Source organism: Cebus imitator, unplaced genomic scaffold, assembly GCF_001604975.1.
Source record: "Cebus imitator isolate Cc_AM_T3 unplaced genomic scaffold, Cebus_imitator-1.0 Scaffold266, whole genome shotgun sequence".
In the NCBI taxonomy this organism is placed as follows: Eukaryota; Metazoa; Chordata; class Mammalia; order Primates; family Cebidae; genus Cebus; species Cebus imitator.
Window position 1 is genome coordinate 1,021,358 of NW_016107581.1, and position 18,383 is coordinate 1,039,740.

At 48.2% G+C, this 18,383-nt stretch overlaps 1 protein-coding gene across 1 annotated transcript in view; it reads right to left on the reverse strand.

Annotated features, from left to right (window-relative positions):
* The window catches only part of ZNF541 (zinc finger protein 541), a 43,328-nt gene extending 33,236 nt beyond the window's left edge, over positions 1-10,092 (reverse strand). The window contains exons 1-2 of the mRNA XM_017500424.2: positions 9,975-10,092; positions 8,769-8,924 (exon numbers count right to left, since the gene is read on the reverse strand). The gene's annotated coding sequence lies outside the window, so the exon portion shown is untranslated. The remainder of the gene's footprint in view (positions 1-8,768; positions 8,925-9,974) is intronic.
* Positions 10,093-18,383: the final 8,291 nt, after the last annotated feature.

The window sequence follows — 18,383 nt, forward strand, 5'->3', positions numbered from 1 at the left end:
AAAGAAAAAAACACCACATACTATGAAATTCCAACTATATAACATTCTAGGAAAGGCAAAACTATAGAGACAGTACTTTGGCCCGGGAGTTTGATACCAGCCTGGGTAACAAAGTCAGACTCAGTCTCTACGAAAAAAATTCTTTTTAAAATTAGCCAGGCATGGTGGCATGCGCTTGTGGTTTCAGCTACTTGGGAGGCTGAGGTGGGTGGATCGCTTGAGCCCAAGAGTTGGAGGCTGCAGTGAGCTATGATTGTGCCACTGCACTCCAGCCTGGGGAACAGAGTGAGACTCCATCTCAAAATAATTAATTAATTATTAAAACCAGAAAATAAAAAAACAAAAAAGAATAAAACCCAAACAAATAAAAAAAGAGCTTCCACATATTCCTGGGAATTTAGGCAGCATCTCAGGGTGGGCACACGCTGGGACAGACCGGAGGAGGCTTCCAAGCTCTCACCTCTGGCTGACCTTCGCTCTGAGCAGGCAGAATGAAAGCGAGGGTAGAGCTGTTAACCACCTGCCTGAGTGTGGAAGGAGTGCCCAGCTGCAACTACGGGGAGTTTTTGTTTTCTGGGTTTTGTTTGTTTGTTTTATTGTTTTTTCTCCAGGAGTTTAAGAAGATTTCTGCTAAGTCATTAGCTGATCACTAAACTAACAGAACAGTTTACTGACCACACCCCACAAAGAACACAGTGTTTACAAAAATAACTTAGAAAAGCCACTAAACCAACAGTTACAACCCACAATCAGCAGCAACAACCAAGCCCGAGGGCAGGGAAGAAGGGAGAGTTACCAGACTGTACTATGCAAAATGTCTGGTTTACAGGATGGGCATGGTGGCTCACGCCTGTAATCTCAGCACTTTGGGAGGTTGAGGTGGGAAGATCACCTGAGGTCAGGAGTTCAAGAATAGCCTTGACAACATGGCAAAACCTCATCTCTACTAAAAATACAAAAACTTAGCTGGGCGTGGTGGTGGGTGCCTGCAATCCCAGCTACTTGAGAGGCTGAGGCAGGAGAATCACTTGAACCCATGAAGCACAGGCTGCAGTGAGCCAAGATTGCGCCACCGCACTCCAGTCTGAGTGACAGAGTGAGACCAAGTCTCCAAAAAAACCAAAAACAGGTCAGGTGCAGTGGCTCACACCTATAATCCCTGAATTTTGGGAGGTCCAGGAGGGTGGATCACTTGAGGTCAGGAGTTCAAGACCAGCCTGGCCAACATGGTAAAACCCAGTCTCTACTAAAAATACAAAAATTATCTGGGTGTGGTGGCATGCACCTGTAATCCCAGCTACTTGGGAGGCTGAGGCAGGAGAATCACTTGAACCTGGGAGGCTAAGGATGCAGTGAGTTGAGATTGCGCCACTACACTCTAGCCTCGGTGGGTGAATCGCTTGAGCCCAAGAATTGGAGGCTCCTGAGGTCAGGAGTTCAAGACCATCTTGACCAACACGGTGATACCCGCTGTCTACTAAAATACAAAATTAGCTGGGCGTGATGGCAGGCACCTGTAATCCCAGTTACTTGGAGGCTGACGCAGGAAAATCGCTTGAACCCAGTGGGTGGAGGTTGCAGTGAGCTGAGATCATGCCACTACACTCCAGCCTGGGCAACAGAGTGAGACTCCTTTAAAGAAAAAAAAAAAGAAATGCTTCATGACTCACTGATAACAAATCTAGTAGTGCCTATTGGAATAATGGGAGTTTGGGACTAGATTCCTAGGCCAACTTTTTCTGCTTTCTAAGAACTTTTCATGCAGATATGTACCAGCACCGCTGTACCTGCGATGTCTGCATTGCATGTTATGTGTCTACCTGCCTGTCTGCGTGTATGCAGCCTACGGAGGCAGTACAAAGTTACAGTCAGATACAGGTCCGTAAGCCCATATGACAATTCTGGGACCCAACTGAGTTTCAGAATTTTCAGGGGTTTTAGAAGGGTAAATCAAGGCATACACTGTATTTTATGTAACCTCCAGTGGGGTTCGGGGCAGTGCCTGCTAACCAATTCATGATTTCTGCATCGTCACCTCTGTCCACTCAGCGCACATGAAATAAAGGCCATGAAAAGCAACGTGTAGGGCCAGGTGTGGCCACCAGATGACATCTGAGATGCCTCCGGATTCTCAGAGTTTTTGGGGTTTCCAAAAAAATCAGAGAGAGGACCATGGATCTGTAAGCCAGATTCTGATTTCACCAATTCCACAGTTTCTGCTACAGTGCTGCTATAAACTGTTTTCAGTACAGTACTCCATGGGGAGAAAAACCCATCTCTTCCTGCATCTCCCTAGAAGAAAAACAAGTGAATAAAAATCATATATATATATATTTTGAGACAAAGTCTCGCTCTGTCACCCAGGCTGGAGTGCAGTGGCATGATCTCGGCTCACTGCAACCTCTGCCTCCCGGGTTCAAGCGATTCTCCCGTCTCAGCCTCCGCTGAGTAGCTGGGATTACAGGCACCCGCCACCACACCTGGCTAATTTTGTATTTTTAGTAGAGACGGGGTTTCACCATATTGGTCAGGCTGGTCTCGAATTCCTGACCTCAGGTGATCCACCCACCTCGGCCTCCCAAAGTGCTGGGATTACAGGCGTGAGCCACGGCACCCAGCCTAAAAGTCGTATTTATTAAGTACTTTCTCCACATCAGGTATCATACCAAGTGCTTTATATGCATTAACTTATTTCTCACAAAAACCTAAATTCTAATGTTACTTCTCTTTTCAGATAAGAAAAGAGAGACTAATTTGTCCAAAGTCAAAACCTAACAGCCAGATCTTAAAGCCAGATATTTTGATACTAGCACTAATGGTCTTGCCCACTACAGAGTACTGGTTCCCTATAAACTGAACTGTATACTGCACTGCTCCAATTAAACTACAAAACACATAAGGTGCTGGGGAGGAGGGAGGAACGTCTCTGGATTCTGCAAGGCCAAATCACCTGGTTTCCTATACACTCCCACAGTCCATAGAACAAACTGGTCGGGTTACAACCTTAGACAGGCAAGCCAAAAGTCCAAAGGCCATGCTTTGATATTGACATCCTTCTCCAGGCAGTAAAGCAAAACCCTCTCTGCTGATATTGAACTTGCTCTTGTTCTGTCAACAAATGAATTCAATTCAACAAGAGTTTTGGCACCTCCTAGGTAGAAAACTCCCTGCTAGTCCCCGTGAGGCAGAGTTTATGGTCCCCTGCAAGCCGGCAGACATTCCCAAGGACCCAAATACTCTTTCCAAGAATTTTCTCATTTTGTGTTTTCATTTAAATGGTCAACATCAGGCAGGTGCGGTGGCTCATGCCTGTAATCCCAGCAATTTGGGAGGCAGAGGTGGGCGGATCACGAGATCAGGAGATCAAAAACATCCCCGCCAACATGGTGAAACCCCATCTCTACTAAAAATACAAAAAACTTATCTGGGCATGGTGGCGCGCCTGTAATCCCAGCTACTCAGGAGGCTAAGGCAGAACTGCTTGAACCCAGGAGGCAGAGATTGCAGTGAACCGAGATCGCGCCACTGCACTACAGCCTTGGCGACAGTGCAAGACTCCATCTCAAAAAAAAAAAAATTGCTCAACATCACTAATGATAAGGGAAATACAAACCAAAACCACAATGGGATACCACCTTATTCCTGCAAGAATGGCCATAATCGGTCAGGCACGGTGGCTCACGCCTATAATTTCAGCACCTTGGGAGGCTGAGGCGGGCACACCACGAGGTCAGGAGATCGAGATCATCCTGGCTAACACGGTGAAACCCCATCTCTACTAAAAATACAAAAAATTAGCTAGGCGTGGCGGCATGTGCCTATAGTCCCAGCTACTCAGGAGGCTGAGGTAGGAGAATTGCCTGAACCCAGGAGGCAGAGGTTGCAGTGAGCTGAGATCACACCATTGCACTCCAGCCTGGCAACAGAATGAGACTCTGTTTCCCAAAAAAAAAAAAGAATAGCCATAATAAAAAATCAAAAAGTAATAGATGTTGGCATGGATGCGGTGAACAGGAAACCTTTTTACAGTGCTGGTGGGAATGTAAACTAGTACAACCACTGTGGAAAACAGTGTGGAGAGTCCTACAAGCACTAAAAGTGGAACTACCATTTGATCCAGCAATCCCACTACTGGGTGTCTACCCAGAGGAAAAGGAGTCATTATTCCAAAAAGATAATTGTACATGCATGTTTAAAGCAGCACAATTTGCAAATGCAAAAATATGGAACCAGCCCAAATGCCCATCCACCAATCAATCAACAAGTAGATAAAGAAACATATACGATGGAATACTACTCAGCAATAAAAAGGAACAAAATAATGGCGTTCACAACAACCTGGATTGAACTGGAGACTATTATTCTATGTGAAGTAACTCGGGAATGGAAAAACCAAACATCTTATGTTCTCACTTATAAGTGGGAGCTAAGCTATCACGATGCAAAGCCATAAGAATGATATAATGGACTTTGGGGACTTGGGGAAAAGGGTGGGAGGGGGTGAGGGGTAAAAGACTACAAACTGGATTCAGCGTATACTGCTCGGGTGATGGGTGCACCAAAATCTCATGAATCACCACTAAAGACCTTGCTCATGTAACTGAATACCACCTATTCCCCAAAAATCTCTGGAAATAAAAAATTTAAAAAAAGAAAAAAGAAAAGAAAAACACAGTACATCTGGATCATTAGAGGACTCCCTTGTAACTGAGTACTGCTATGTGGTTTCAGTGCCTGGGTGTGTTTACAATTGCACTCTTGCCAAAAAGGACTACTTTAATTGCTTCAGGCTAACGAGGAGAGGATAGAGGGGGATTTTGCTTATAATAATGCCTCTACTAGAGGCCAGCTGGCATCACCGTACAAACGGAGGTTTTGCTGCAGTTCACACTGAGGCAAGGGATGCGAGAATTGAGACCTCACAGGGTCTGCTAAGCCCAAAAGGGCCCAGAGTGGCAGTGAGCAAAGTAATTGTTTCAAGGAGCAGTTAAGTTACAGGAAATGGCATCCCTCTCATTAAATTAATGTTTGCAATTCAAATTATACTGGTTTGGTTGCTTTGTTTGTATTTAATTTGCAAATTGATTTTGGCTTTATAGCTGCACAGGAGCTGTACACTTTAGGAACTTATACCTTGTTCTGTCATTATTGATGCCTTGTTTAACAGTTTTAAAACAATTTAAGTCAACATTGCAGATCCAAAACAATTTTAATTTTTCTTCTTTTAAAGAAAGGCCATCAGCCCACCATGGTGGCTCGCATCTGCAATCCCAGCACTTTGGCAATCTAAGGCGGGCAGATCACTTGAGGTCAGGAGTTCGAGACCAGCCTGACCAATACAGTGAAACCTCGTCTCTACCAAAACTATAAAAATTAGCTGGACATGGTGGCACATGCCTGTAGTCCCAGCTACTCGGGTGGCTGAGGCGGGAAAATTGCTTGAACCCGGGAGGGGGAGGTTGAAGTGAGCGGAGATCATGCCACTGCACTCCAGCCTGGGCAGCAGAGCCAGACTCCATCTCAAAAAGGAATAAATAAATAAATTAAATTAAATTAAATTAAATAATAGAAAAGTAGACGGATGGAGCAGTAGAGCATCACTCTCCAGAAGCACTTCCTGTGCTGCTAAACCTGTACTGCCCAATACTTCAGTCTCCAGCCACATACAGCAGCTGAACACAGAAATGCAGCTAACACCCCTGAGGAGCTAAACTCCTTATTTTATTTAAGTTTAGTTACATTTAAATTTATTTGTTTATTTACTTCGAGACAGAGTCTCGCTCTGTCACCCTTGTTGGAGTGTAATGGTTTGATCTCAGCTCACTGCAACCTCCGCCTCCAGGCTCAAGTGATTCTCCTGCCTCAGCTTCCTGAGTAGCTGAGATTACAGGCGCCCACCACCACACCCAGCTAATTTTTGTATTTTTAATAGAGACGGGGTTTCATCATGCTGGCCAGGTTAGTCTCGAACTTACCTCAGATGATCCACCCTAACTCCTTACCTCAAATGATTCGCCCGCTTTGGCTTCCCAAAGTGCTGGGATTACAGGTGTGAGTCACCACGCCTGGCCAGTTAAATTTATACAGGTACAAGTGACTAACGGCAATTACATCAGACACTGTAAATCTAGAGATTTCTCATTCAAGTTAGGCTTTCCAACTTCTGTTTAAAAATCTGAAAGAAAAAAATCAGAAGATCTGTCAATGCTGAGTCCACATTCCTGCAAGGCAACAGTTGGCTGGAGCTGAGAAGCTGCAGCTTTTAGACAGGGCATGCAACTCTCCAGTTTGCCACAGACCCCACCACTCCCTATTCTCTCACACTCTCACTGATTTCTTTTTTTTTTTTTTTTTTTTTTTTTTTTTTTGAGACGGAGTTTCACTCTTGTTACCCAGGCTGGAGTGCAATGGCGCGATCTCGGCTCACCGCAACCTCCGCCTCCTGGGTTCAGGCAATTCTCCTGCCCCAGCCTCCTGAGTAGCTGGGATTACAGGCACGCGCCACCATGCCCAGCTAATTTTTTGTATTTTTAGTAGAGACGGGGTTTCACCATGTTGACCAAGATGGTCTCGATCTCTTGACCTCGTGATCCACCTGCCTTGGCCTCCCAAAGTGCTGGGATTACAGGCTTGAGCCACCGCGCCCGGCCACTCTCACTGATTTCTATGCCCTGCCAGGCCTCGAGGCATCTGAGTTTATGACCCTCCAAACTCAGGCTTAAATGTTACCTCCGCTATAGAGAACACTCCCAACATAAGGAAGTCTGAGATGATTTCTCCCTCCTCTGAACCCTGATAAGCACTTGTGTAACAATCCACCTAACATGTATTCTAAATGATCTAGGAAGTTAATTATCTTTAGTTTTCCTATTTCCCCCAGACTCTGAGCTCTAGGATTGCTGGGACTCTGCCTGAGGTGTCTAAACCTCTCACAGTATCTTGCCTAACACAGAACCTTGATCACAGAAGGCTCTCAGCATCCGTTTCATTCATGAGTGACAGAGTTTCATTGAGCCACCTCTTTTCCCCTTCGAAAAGCTCCAACCACTGTTCTGCCGCCCTTCCCCCCACCTCCCGAGCACCACCTTCTCCCTTCTCTCTCTGCATCCATGTCACCAGGGAAAGGGTCATCAAGTCTGAGTAACAGCAGGTGCTTGGGAGTTGAGAGGAGAGACTTGCAGCTTTCACCCTAGCTATGCAATTCTCTTTATTTTTTGAGACAGGGTCTCACTCTTTCCCCAGGAGTGGAGTGGCATGGCATGATCTTGGTTCGCTGAACTTCTGCCTCTCAGGTTCAAGCAATTCTCCCAGCTCAGCCACCTGTGTAGCTGAGCTTACAGGCATGCGCCACCACGCACGGCTAATTTTTTTATTTTCAGTAGAGACAGGGATTTGCCATGTTGGCCAGGCTGCCCTCAAACTCCTGCTTTCAAGCAATCACTGGCCTCAGCCTCCCAAAGTGCTGGTATTACAGGTGCAAGCCACTGTGCCTGGCCCACAATTTCCTCATTTTCCACTACAAATATACATGTTCACATAGATATATGTATATGTGTGTGTGTGTATACATATATATATTTTTTATCCCCCCCGAGTTGGAGTCTCACTCTGTCACTGAGGTCAGAGTGCAAGGGTGTGATCATGGCTCACTGCAGCCTCAACCTCCCCACATTAAGCAATCCTTCTGCTTCAGCCTCCTGAGTATCTGGGGCCACAGGTGTGCACCACCACACCTGGCTGATTTTTAATTTTTTTGTAGAGATGCTGGGGGGCGAGGGGTCTCACTCTGTGGCCCAGACTGGTCTTGAACTCCTGGACTCAAGCAATCTTCCTACATAGGCCTCGGAAAGTGCTGTGATTACAGGCAAGAACCTTCTCCTCTTCTCTCTCTCCCTTCCCCTCCACTCCCCTCCCCTCTCCTCTCCTTTCTTCTTGATATAGGATCTCACTCTGTCTTAAATTATCAAATGTGTTGCTAGTATTTAAAAACCAGAAGGTTTCACCTATAGTTTTCTGGCCTCTTCTCGAAGGAATTGCAAGTTCTGGCAACAATGGCCTGGCATTTCCACTGGCTGGCAACACTTAGATGGGACATACAATCTTTGGTTCACCACAATTCTTATTTCTTCCCTTTACTTGTGCCTTACCTGTAAGTATCTGAGTTGCTACCCTGAGCTAGGGAAGGAATAACTTTTTTTTGCAATTAACATCAATAAAGAAACACACATCAAGCTGGGTGTAGTGGCTCATGTCTGTAATCCCAGCACTTTGAGAGGCCGAGGTGGGCCTGAGGTTGGGAGTTTGTGACCAGCCTGACCAACATGGAGAAATCCCATCTCTACTAAAAATACAAAATTAGCCAGGCGTGGTGGTGCATGCCTGTAATCCCAGCTACTTAGGAGGCTGAAGCAGAAGAACCACTTGATCCCGGGAGGTGGAGGTTGCAGTGAGCCAAGACTGTGCCATTGCACTCCAGCCTGGGCAACAAGAGCGAAAACTCCGTCAAAAGCAAAAAGAAAGAAAGAAGGAAGGAAGGAAGGAGAGAAAGAAAGAAACAAAACACACGTCAATCTATGTCTTTACTCCTCCTAACAAGTCAACATGCACAATAAGTAGCCCTTTTCCCTACCTGACTTCTCCCAAGCAGTAACTGTATGGTCTCGCCATTAGTACAGACTTTGGGATTGCTTAGAAACCCTCTTGAGAAAGGACAAGATCTATCCAACAAAGCAGGTGACTTTGGTTAGGTGCAAAGGAAGGAAACTCACCAGAAGAGCAAGTGAGTGAATCTCCAGGGAACAGGAAGACTCAGTTTAGGCCCCACAGGGAGGTGGTTTAGGTGACAATCAGACCATTGGTTATGTCCTCCCGGAACGCTGGGTAGTACATACAGGACCCAATTTCTTTTGCCCTGAAAGCAGGTGCTGGAAAGGAAGAAGGAGTCAGGACTTGGGTCCCAAAAGAAACAAGAACACAGATGTGAAATTGGGGGAGAGCAACAATTTTTGGGAGAAGACAGACAGCAATATCAACAGGGGAGAGCTGAGTGGGTAGAAAAGGTTTTTTTGGTGAGAGGAAATAATTGTTCCTTCTTTCCTTATTTTCCCCCTGGGAAGAGACCTAGAGAGTTTTTCTGGGGGAAGCTTAATTAGGGCAGAAATGGTGATAAAAGAAGGGTATTTGCTGGAAAGATGGGGGAAGGGGAGGAGGACTGGAAAAATAAATATTAGACAAGAGAGAAACTAGAAGGAATTAGTTGGTTTGTTCTAAATGGAAAGATATTCCAAAAAGGGGGACGCTAGGTGTGAAGAAAAAAAAGTTTGCAGGAAAGTGATCCCGAATCCTGAATGGATTAAAAAAAAAACAAAACTGAATTTTTTTTTTTTTTTAACTTTTTTTTGCGCTAAAGGAAGTTTCTTAAAGGAGGGGGAGGGGCATGTCAAGGAAGAGAGGAGAGATTTGGAGTTTTGCTGGAAGATCCTAAAAAGAGACAAAGCTAGGTGCCCCAAAATGGGACTATGGAGGAGGAAGCAGGATTTTGAGCAGAAAGGGCCTGGAAGAGGCCACCGAATGCAAGGCCGAGATGCAGAAGGCGCGGAGGTCGGGTAGGGCCCGCGGCGCGAGCTGGGCGGGGCTGCCAGGGGGCAGTTGAGGCCTGGAGGGACGGAGTGGGAAGGAAAAGCGGGTGCAGCGGGCCAGGGGCTTGAGGAAGGTCTTCTCCAAGGGGGAAGGGACTGCGGGGTGCAGCGGGGCCCGGAGCTGTTGGGGTGCAGAGTGCGTGCGTGACGGCGGGGCGAGGGGCACCCGCCGCGCCTGTTGCGTCCGTCAAAAGGGAGATGGAGCCCCCTAAAAAAAGAAATCAAGAAACGAATGAGATTGTAAAAAAAGGGGGAGGGGTTGAAAAAAGAGGAAAGAATAGGAATGGGGGGTAGGGAGGAAAGGGAGGGGCAGGGGCAGCAGGAACCGGGTTTTACCCGCCCCGGGGGCTCGCGCGCCGGGCCTCGCGCCTCGCGCCTCGCGGGGCTCCCAGCAGCCTCCTGCCTTTCCCGCGCCGCCTGCCCGGCGCGCACGCGCAGCCCGGCCCACCCCCGGAGCTCCTCGCTCACGCGCGGCGCGGGCGCGCGTACGTGACCGCGGGCCGCCTGGCGCCTCCAAGAGCGGACTCGCGCCCGCCGCGCGACGCCTGGGTTCCCGGCGCGTGCCGCCCAGACGCGCGCTCTCGATGGCTCCTCCGGGGGGCGGGGCCAATGAGGGGGCGGGGCTTGCCGCGGGAGGGAAAGGAGGCGGTTGGTCGCCATTTTGGGAGGAGGGCGGTTGAGGGCGGAGAGTGGGAAGAGAGAGCAAGGGAGGGGTGGAGGGGTGGAGGGGTGGCGGGGGGAGGGGCCGGTCCCCCAGGACCCGCACCCCGAGGTCGAGAGTCCGGCGAGGCTCCGCTCCGGCCATTGTTCCTGGCGGGCGGCGTTAGAACGCGGTGGCGGCCGCGGGGTGGGTGCCCCCATCTCCCGGAGGGCTTCTCTGAGCAGCGTCCTGGTGCTGGGGAGGCCGCACCGTCTGTTTCCGGGAGTCTGTCGCCAGCGCTGGAGTCTCTGGGGGCCTCTCTGGGGGCCTCTTCTGCCCCCGGGTGGGTGGGGGAGATGTGGGGCGAGCTGCTGCTCCGTTTCTTTTTTACATTTTATTTTCAGAGACAGGGTCTGTCCCTGTCCCCCCGGCTGCGATCACGGCGCGCCGCACCCTCCCCTTCCCGGGGCTCAAGCGATCCCCCTGCCTCGGTCTCCTGAGTAGCAGGAACCACAGGCGGGCGCCGCCACACCCAGCTAATTTTTACATTGTTTTGTAAAGATAGGGCTCCCGCGATCCTCCTGCCCCGTCTCCAAAAGCATTGGGATTACAGGTGACGGCCACCACGTCCGGCCTGTTCTTCCCTTCTTTGGGGAAAAAGGCTGAAGCATCTGGGGCCCCTGTGTTTGGAAGGGAGGTGAGCCCGGTGCTGACTGGCCAAAAAGTGTCTTCCTTTTCTTTCTTTGTCTCTTCTTCTTCTTCTTTTTTTTTTTTTTTAAGACAGGGTCTTGTTCTGTCCCCCAGGCTGGAGTGCAATGGCGCGATCCCGGCTCACTGCAACCTCCGCCTCCCAGGTTCAAGCGATTCTCCTGCCTCAGCCTCCTGAGTAGCTGGGATTCCAGGCACGCGCCACCACGCCCGGCTAATTTTTTGTATTTTTAGTAGAGACGGGGTTTCACCATGTTGGCCAGGATGGGCTTGAATTCCTGACCTCAGGTGATCCGCCAGCTTCGGCCTTCCAAAGTGCTGGGATTACAGGCGTGAGCCACCGTGCCAGGCCTGGCCAAGGAGCTTGAACTGTGTTACAACTGAGGCAGAGAATTCATTCCTTAGAAACGGAGTGCTGGCGGGTCGTGGTGGCTCACCACTGCACTCCGTGACTCTGTCAAAAGAAAAAAAAAAAAAAAAAAAAGCGGAGTGCTGAAGATCTGTGGAGAATGAGAGCAGATTCGTGGTTGCCTGGGGTGGAAAAGGGGCATGGCAGATCTTATCGGGGTGATGGAAATGTTTTAAAACTGGGTTATGGGTCAGGCATGGTGCCTCACACCTGTAATCCCAGCTCTTCGGGAGGCCAAGGTAGGAGGATCCCTTGAGCCCAGGAGTTTGAGACCAACCTGGGTAACCTAGTGAGACCCCCATATCTAAAAAAAAAAAAAAAAATTAACTGGAGATGGTGGCATTCGCCTGAAGTCCCAGCTACTTGGGAGGCTGAGGCAGGAGGATCGATTGAGCCCAGGAGTCCAAGGCTGCAGTGAGCTGTATGATCAGGCCACTGCACCCCAGCCTGGGGGACAGAGTGAGACTCTAGTCGGGGGGAAGAAAGGGTTATGGTGACGGTTACGGTGACAACTCAAAAAATTTCTAAAAATCATTAAGTATACACTTAAGTGAGTGACTTTATGTAAATTATAACTCAAAGCTTTTAAAAATTGATTATTAGGGGAGGAAACAGGAAAGAAGAGGGATTAGCATCTTGCTTTAGGATCCCTTCATTTAGCAAGCTTTTTTTTTTTTTGAGACGGAGTTTCCCTCTTGTTACCCAGGCTGGAGTGCAATGGCGCGATCTCGGCTCACCGCAACCTCCGCCTCCTGGGTTCAGGCAATTCTCCTGCCTCAGCCTCCTGAGTAGCTGGGATTACAGGCATGTGCCACCATGCCCAGCTAATTTTTTGTAGTTTTAGTAGCGACGGGGTTTCACCATGTTGACCAGGATGGTCTCGATCTCTTGACCTCATGATCCACCCGCCTCGGCCTCCCAAAGTGCTGGGACTACAGGCTTGAGCCACCGCGCCCGGCCTAGCAAGCTTTTATTGGGTCTCTGTTCTAGGTGCTCAGATTCAGTCAGATGCAGTGTCTGGGTCAAACAGACACCCCTCCCCTCCTGGAGTGTATGTTTTAGAGCAGTGCTTTTCAGTAGAAATAAAATGCGAACTACGAGCACCAGCCACATATGTAATTTTACATTTTCTAGTAGCCATGTTTAAAAAAACAAACAAAATGTAAAGAAAGCAGGTGTGGTGGCTGGCACTTGTAGGCCAGCTACTTGTGAGGCTGAGGTAGGAGGATCACCTGAACCCAAGAGTTGGAGACTGCAGTGAGCTATGGCCCAGCCTGGGCAACATAGTGGGACCTACTCTCTTAAAAAAGGTCGGGGTGGGAGGAGTTGGGACGGGCATGGTGGTTCACACCTGCAGTCTCAACACTGAGAGGCTGAGGCAGGAGGATTGCTTGAGTTCACGAGGTCAAGACCAACCTAGGCAAGACACCCAGACCTAAAAATCAAATAATAATATCAAATAAAGAAAATCAAATAATAAAATCATATTAAAGTGAAAGAAAGAAATACAGGTGAAATTGATTTGGTAATATTTAATCGCAAATATTCCAACAGGTTATCAATATAAACACTTTTTAAAAGACAATAGGTGGGGTGCGGTGGCTCACACCTGTAATCCTAGCACTTTAGGAGGCCGAGGCGGTCAGGTGTTCAAGACCAGCCTGACCAACATGCTGAAACCCCGTCTCTATTAAAAATACAAAAATTAGCTGGGCGTGGTGGTGTGCAGCTGTAAGCCCAGCTAATTGGGAGGCTGAGGCAGGAGAATCGCTTGAACCTGGGAGGTGGAGGTTGCAGTGAGCCAAGATTGCGCCACTGCACTCCAGCCTGGGTGACAGAGCAAGACTCCATCTCAAAAAAAATAAAAGATAATTTATACTTTTGGGACGCTTTTTAAAACCCCATGTATACAGTATTTTACATTCACAGGACATCTCAATTCAGACCAGCCACATTTCCAGGGCTCCCTGGGCACTTGTAGCTAGTGGCTCTGGTCCTGGACAGCATACCTCCACAGGGGGACAAGCAAATGCATTTACTTTTATTGTTGTATTTTTCTGAGACAGAGTCTGGCTCTGTCGCCTAGGCTGAAGTGTTGCAGTCATGGCTTGCTGCAGCCTTGACTTCCTGGACCCAAGCTATTATCGCACCTCAGCCTCCCGAGTAGCTGGTACGACAGGCACGTGCCACCATGCCCGGCTAATTTTTTGCATTTTTAGTAGAGACAGGGTTTCGCCATGTTGGCCAGGCTGGTGTCAAACTCCTGGGCTCAAGCGGTCATTCTGCCTTGGCCTCCCAACGTGCTGGGATTACATGAGTGAGTCACCGTGCCTGGGTGCAAATACATTTATAATGCAGTATGTTATAGCTGGAAGAAAAACAAAGGAAAGAAGATAGGGTCAGAGGGTATTGTTTTATACAGGTTGGTAAAGGCTTCTCCGGCGAGATTGCATTGAGCAGAAATCTGAAGGAAATAACGAAGGGACCTATGAAACTGAAGGAAGAGGATAGGGAACAGAAAGTGCAAAGGCACTGAGGCAGGAAGATGTGGGACCCTTTTGAAAGGCAGCAGAGAGGCCAGGCATGGTGGCTTATGCTTGTGATCCCAACACTTTAGGAGGCCAAGGTGGGTGGATCACTTGAGACCAGAAGTTCAAGACTAGCCTGGTCAACATGGTGAAACCCCATCTCTACTAATAATACAAAAAATTAGCCAGTCATGGTGGTGCACGCCTATAGTCCTAGCCATTCGTGAAGCTGAGGTAGGAGAATCACTTGAACCCAGGAGGTAGAGGTTGCAGTGAGCAGAGATAGCGCCACTGTGCTTTATCCTTGGTGACAGAGTGAGACTCTGTCTCAAAAAAAAGAATAGAGCCGGGCGCGGTGGCTCATGCCTGTAATCCCAGCACTTTGGGAGGCTGAGGCGGGTGGATCACAAGGTCAAGAGATCAAGACCATCCTGGTCAACATGGTGAAACCCCGTCTCTACTAAAAAAAATACAAATATCAGCTGGGCATGGTGGTGCGTGCCTGTAATCCCAGCTACTCAGGAGGCTGAGGCAGGAGAATTGCCTGAACCCAGGAGGCGGAGGTTGCGGTGAGCCGAGATCGCGCCATTGCACTCCAGCCTGGGCAACGAGAGCGAAACTCCATCTCAAAAAAAAAAAAAAAAAGAATAGAGACCAGTGTGGTTAGAATCACGAGATAAAGAAACTAGGGGCAGATGGTGTAGGGTCTTACAAGTCATGCTAAGGCAGAAATTAAACACCTGGAAACAATTTCAGAGGGATTCTTCCTTTATTTAGCACACATTTGTTGTTGTTGTTTTGTTTTGTTTCTTTAATTTCTTTCTTTTTTTTTTTTGAGACAGTCTCACTCTGTTGCCCAGGCTGGAGTGCAGTGGTAAGATCTTAGCTCAATGCAACCTCCGCCTCCTGTGTTCAAGCGATTCTCCTGCCTCAGCCTCCCGAGTAGCTGGGCTTACAGGTGCACACCACCACGCCCGGCTAATTTTGTGTATTTTTAGTAGAGACGGGGTTTCACTGTGTTAGCCAGGATGGTCTCGATCACCTGATCTCGTGATCTGCCCGCCTCAGCCTCCCAAAGTGCCCATATTACAGGATTGAGCCACCTCGCCCAGCCTTCTTTTCTTTTCTTTTTTTCGTTTATTTAGCACACATTAAAAAAAAAAAAAACTTTGTTTCAGTCATGTAATTTCTCTTCTTGATGGAGGAAATAAGGACCCTAGCCACTGGACAGATGAGAACTTAGTTTAAAAACAGGATTTAAACTCCTGAAATAAAGTAGGATCTTCTGTGGTTGATAAACATTGAACACTTTATGGACAAAGAAGATAAATTAACACATAAAAAATTATCATTGGTTGGGTGTGCCTGTAATCCTAGCACTTTGGGAGGCCGAGGCAGGTGGATCACTTGAGATCAGGAGTTCAAGACCAGCCTGGCCAACCTGGAGAAACCCCATCTCCACTAAAAATGCAAAAATTAGCCAGGTGTGATGGTGCACGCCTTTAATCCCAGCTACGTAGGAAGTTGAGACAGGAGAATTGCTTAAGTCTGGGAGGTTGAGTCTGCGGTAAGCTGAGATTGCACCACTGCTCTCCAGCCTAAGCGACAGAGACTCTATCTCAACAACAACAAAAAATAGCATTTAGAATTTATTTAAAAGGCCTACAAATGAAGGTGACAACCTAAAAACAAAAAGAGTATAAGATTTGAAGAGGCACTTCATATAAAAGGAAACATTAAATGGGGACTAACCACAATAACAAGGGAATGCAAATTAACCAAAGACACCGTGGCACACCCACCAATCTGGCCAATTAAAAAATTTTTTTTCTGTTTGCTGAAGCAAGAGGAACTCATACAGTACTAGTAATGGGTAAAATTGGTACAACTGGCTGGGCGCAGTGGTACGCACCTGTAATCCCAGCACTTTGGGAGGCCAAGGCAAGCAGATCACCTGAGGCCAGGAGTTTGAGACCAGCCTGGCGAACATGGAGAAACCCCGTCTCTACTAAATTACAAAAAATTAGCTGGGCGTGATGGCAGGTGCCTGTAATCCCAGCTACTCAGAAGGCTGAGGCAGGAGAATCGCTTGAACCTGAGGGGTGGAGATTGTGGTGAGCTGAGATCACGCCGCTACACTCCAGCCTGGGCAACAGAGCGAGACTCCGTCTCAAAAAAAAAAGGACATTAGTGAAAAAACTAGTGAAATCTCAACAAAGGCCAGACCAGGCATCTATAACCCCAGAACTTTGGGAAGCCAAGGCAGGAGGATCACTTGAGCTCAGGAGTTCAAGACAAGCCTAGGCAATTTGGTGAGATCCTGTCTCTACAAAAAATTTTTAAAAGTCACCCAAGCATAGTGGCACATGCTTGTGGTCCCAGCTACTCCAGAGGCTGAGGTGGGAGGACTGCTTTAGCTCAGGACTTTGCGTCTGCCGTGAGCCAAGTTTGTACCGCTGCATTCCCATCTGGGCAACTGAGCAAGACTACCACACAAGAAAGAAAAAGAGGCCGGGCACGGTGGCTCACACCTACTATCCCAGCACTTTGGGAGCCTGAGGTGGGTAGATCACAAGGTCAGGAGTTCAAGATCAGCTTGGGCAACATGGTGAAACCCCATCTCTACTAAAAATACAAAAACTAGCTGGGCATGGTGGTGCACGCCCGTAATCCCAGCTACTGGGGAAGCTGAGGCAGTAGAATTGCTTGAACCCAGGAGGTGGAGGTTGCCTGGGTGACAGAGTAAGACTTTGTCTCAAAAAACAAAAAAAAGAAAAGAAAAAGAAAAAGAAATTCCAAAGATTGGAATTTAGTTAATAGTAATGTATCCACTTTTTTAGTTTCTTTTTTTTTCTTTTGTGTGTGTGTGTTTTTGTTTATTTTTGTTTATTTTTTTTTTTTGAGACGGAGTTTCGCTCTTGTTACCCAGGCTGGAGTGCAATGGCGCGATCTCGGCTCACCGCAACCTCCGCCTCCTGGGTTCAGGCAATTCTCCTGCCTCAGCCTCCTGAGTAGCTGGGATTATAGGCACGCACCACCATGCCCAGCTAATTTTTTTTGTATTTTTAGTAGAGACAGGGTTTCACCATGTTGACCAGGATGGTCTCGATCTCTTGACCTCGTGATCCACCCGCCTCGGCCTCCCAAAGTGCTGGGATTACAGGCTTGAGCCACCGTGCCCGGCCGTTTCTTTTTTTTTGAGACGGAGTCTTGCTCTGTCTCCCAGGCTGGAGTGCAGTGACATGATTGCAACTCGCTGCAACCTCCGCCTCCCGGGTGTGACGAGTCTTCTGCCTCAGCCTCCCAAGTAGCTGGGATTACAGGTGCCTGTCACCACACCTGACTAATTTTTGTGCTTTTAGTAGACATGGGGTTTCACCATGTTGACCAGGGTGGTCTAGAACTCGTCCTGACCTCAGATGATACATCCACCTCAGCCTCCCAAAGTGCTGGAATGACAGGCATGAGCCACCGCACCTGGCCGGCTTTTTTGTTTTGTTTTGTGTTTTTGTTTGTTTTGAAACAGGGTCGAATTCTGTGGCCCAGGCTGCAGTGCAGTGGTGCCATCTGGGCTCACTGCAATCTCCGCCTCCTTGGTTCAAGCCATTCTCCTGCGTCAGCCTCCCAAGAAGCTGGGACTACAGATGCGCACCACCACGCCTGGCTTATAAAGCTTGCATTTTATGAGACAGGGTTTCACTGTGTTGGACAGGATGGTCTCAAACTCGTGGCCTCAGGTGAGCCGACTGCCTTGGCCTCCCAAAGTGTGGAGATCACAGGAGTGAGCCACAGAGCCTGGCCAGTGTTTTTGTAGTTTGGACAAATGTATGGCTGTGTCATTTAACAACAGAGATCTGACTGAGAGATGTATCTTCAGGCAATTTTTTCCTTGTGTGAACATCATAAGATCTACAAATCCAGATGGTGTAGCCTACCACACACCTAGGCTATGTGGTCTAGCCTCTTGTTCCTAGGCTACAAACATGCAGCATGCAACTCTATTCAATACTGTAGGCAGCTGAAACACAGTAGTAAGTATTTGTGCATCAAAACATAGAAAGGTACAGTAGCCCAGGTGCGGTGGCTCACGCCTGTAATCTCAGCACTTTGGGAGGCCAAGGCGGGTGGCGGATCATGAGGTCAGGAGTTTGAGATCAGCCTGGCCAACATGGTGAAACCCCGTCTCTACTAAAAATACAAAAAAAAAGTAGCCGGGGTGGTGGCAGTCACCTGTAATCCCAGCTACTTGGGAGGCTGAGGCAGGAGAATCACTTGAACCCAGGAGGTGGAGGTTGCAGTGAGCTGAGACTTTGCCACTGTATGCCAGCTTGGGCAACAGAGCAAGACTCCATGTCAAAAACAAAAACAAAAAAGATTCAGTAAAAATACAGTATTAGGCCGGGCGCGGTGGCTCAAGCCTGTAATCCCAGCACTTTGGGAGGCCGAGGCAGGTGGATCAC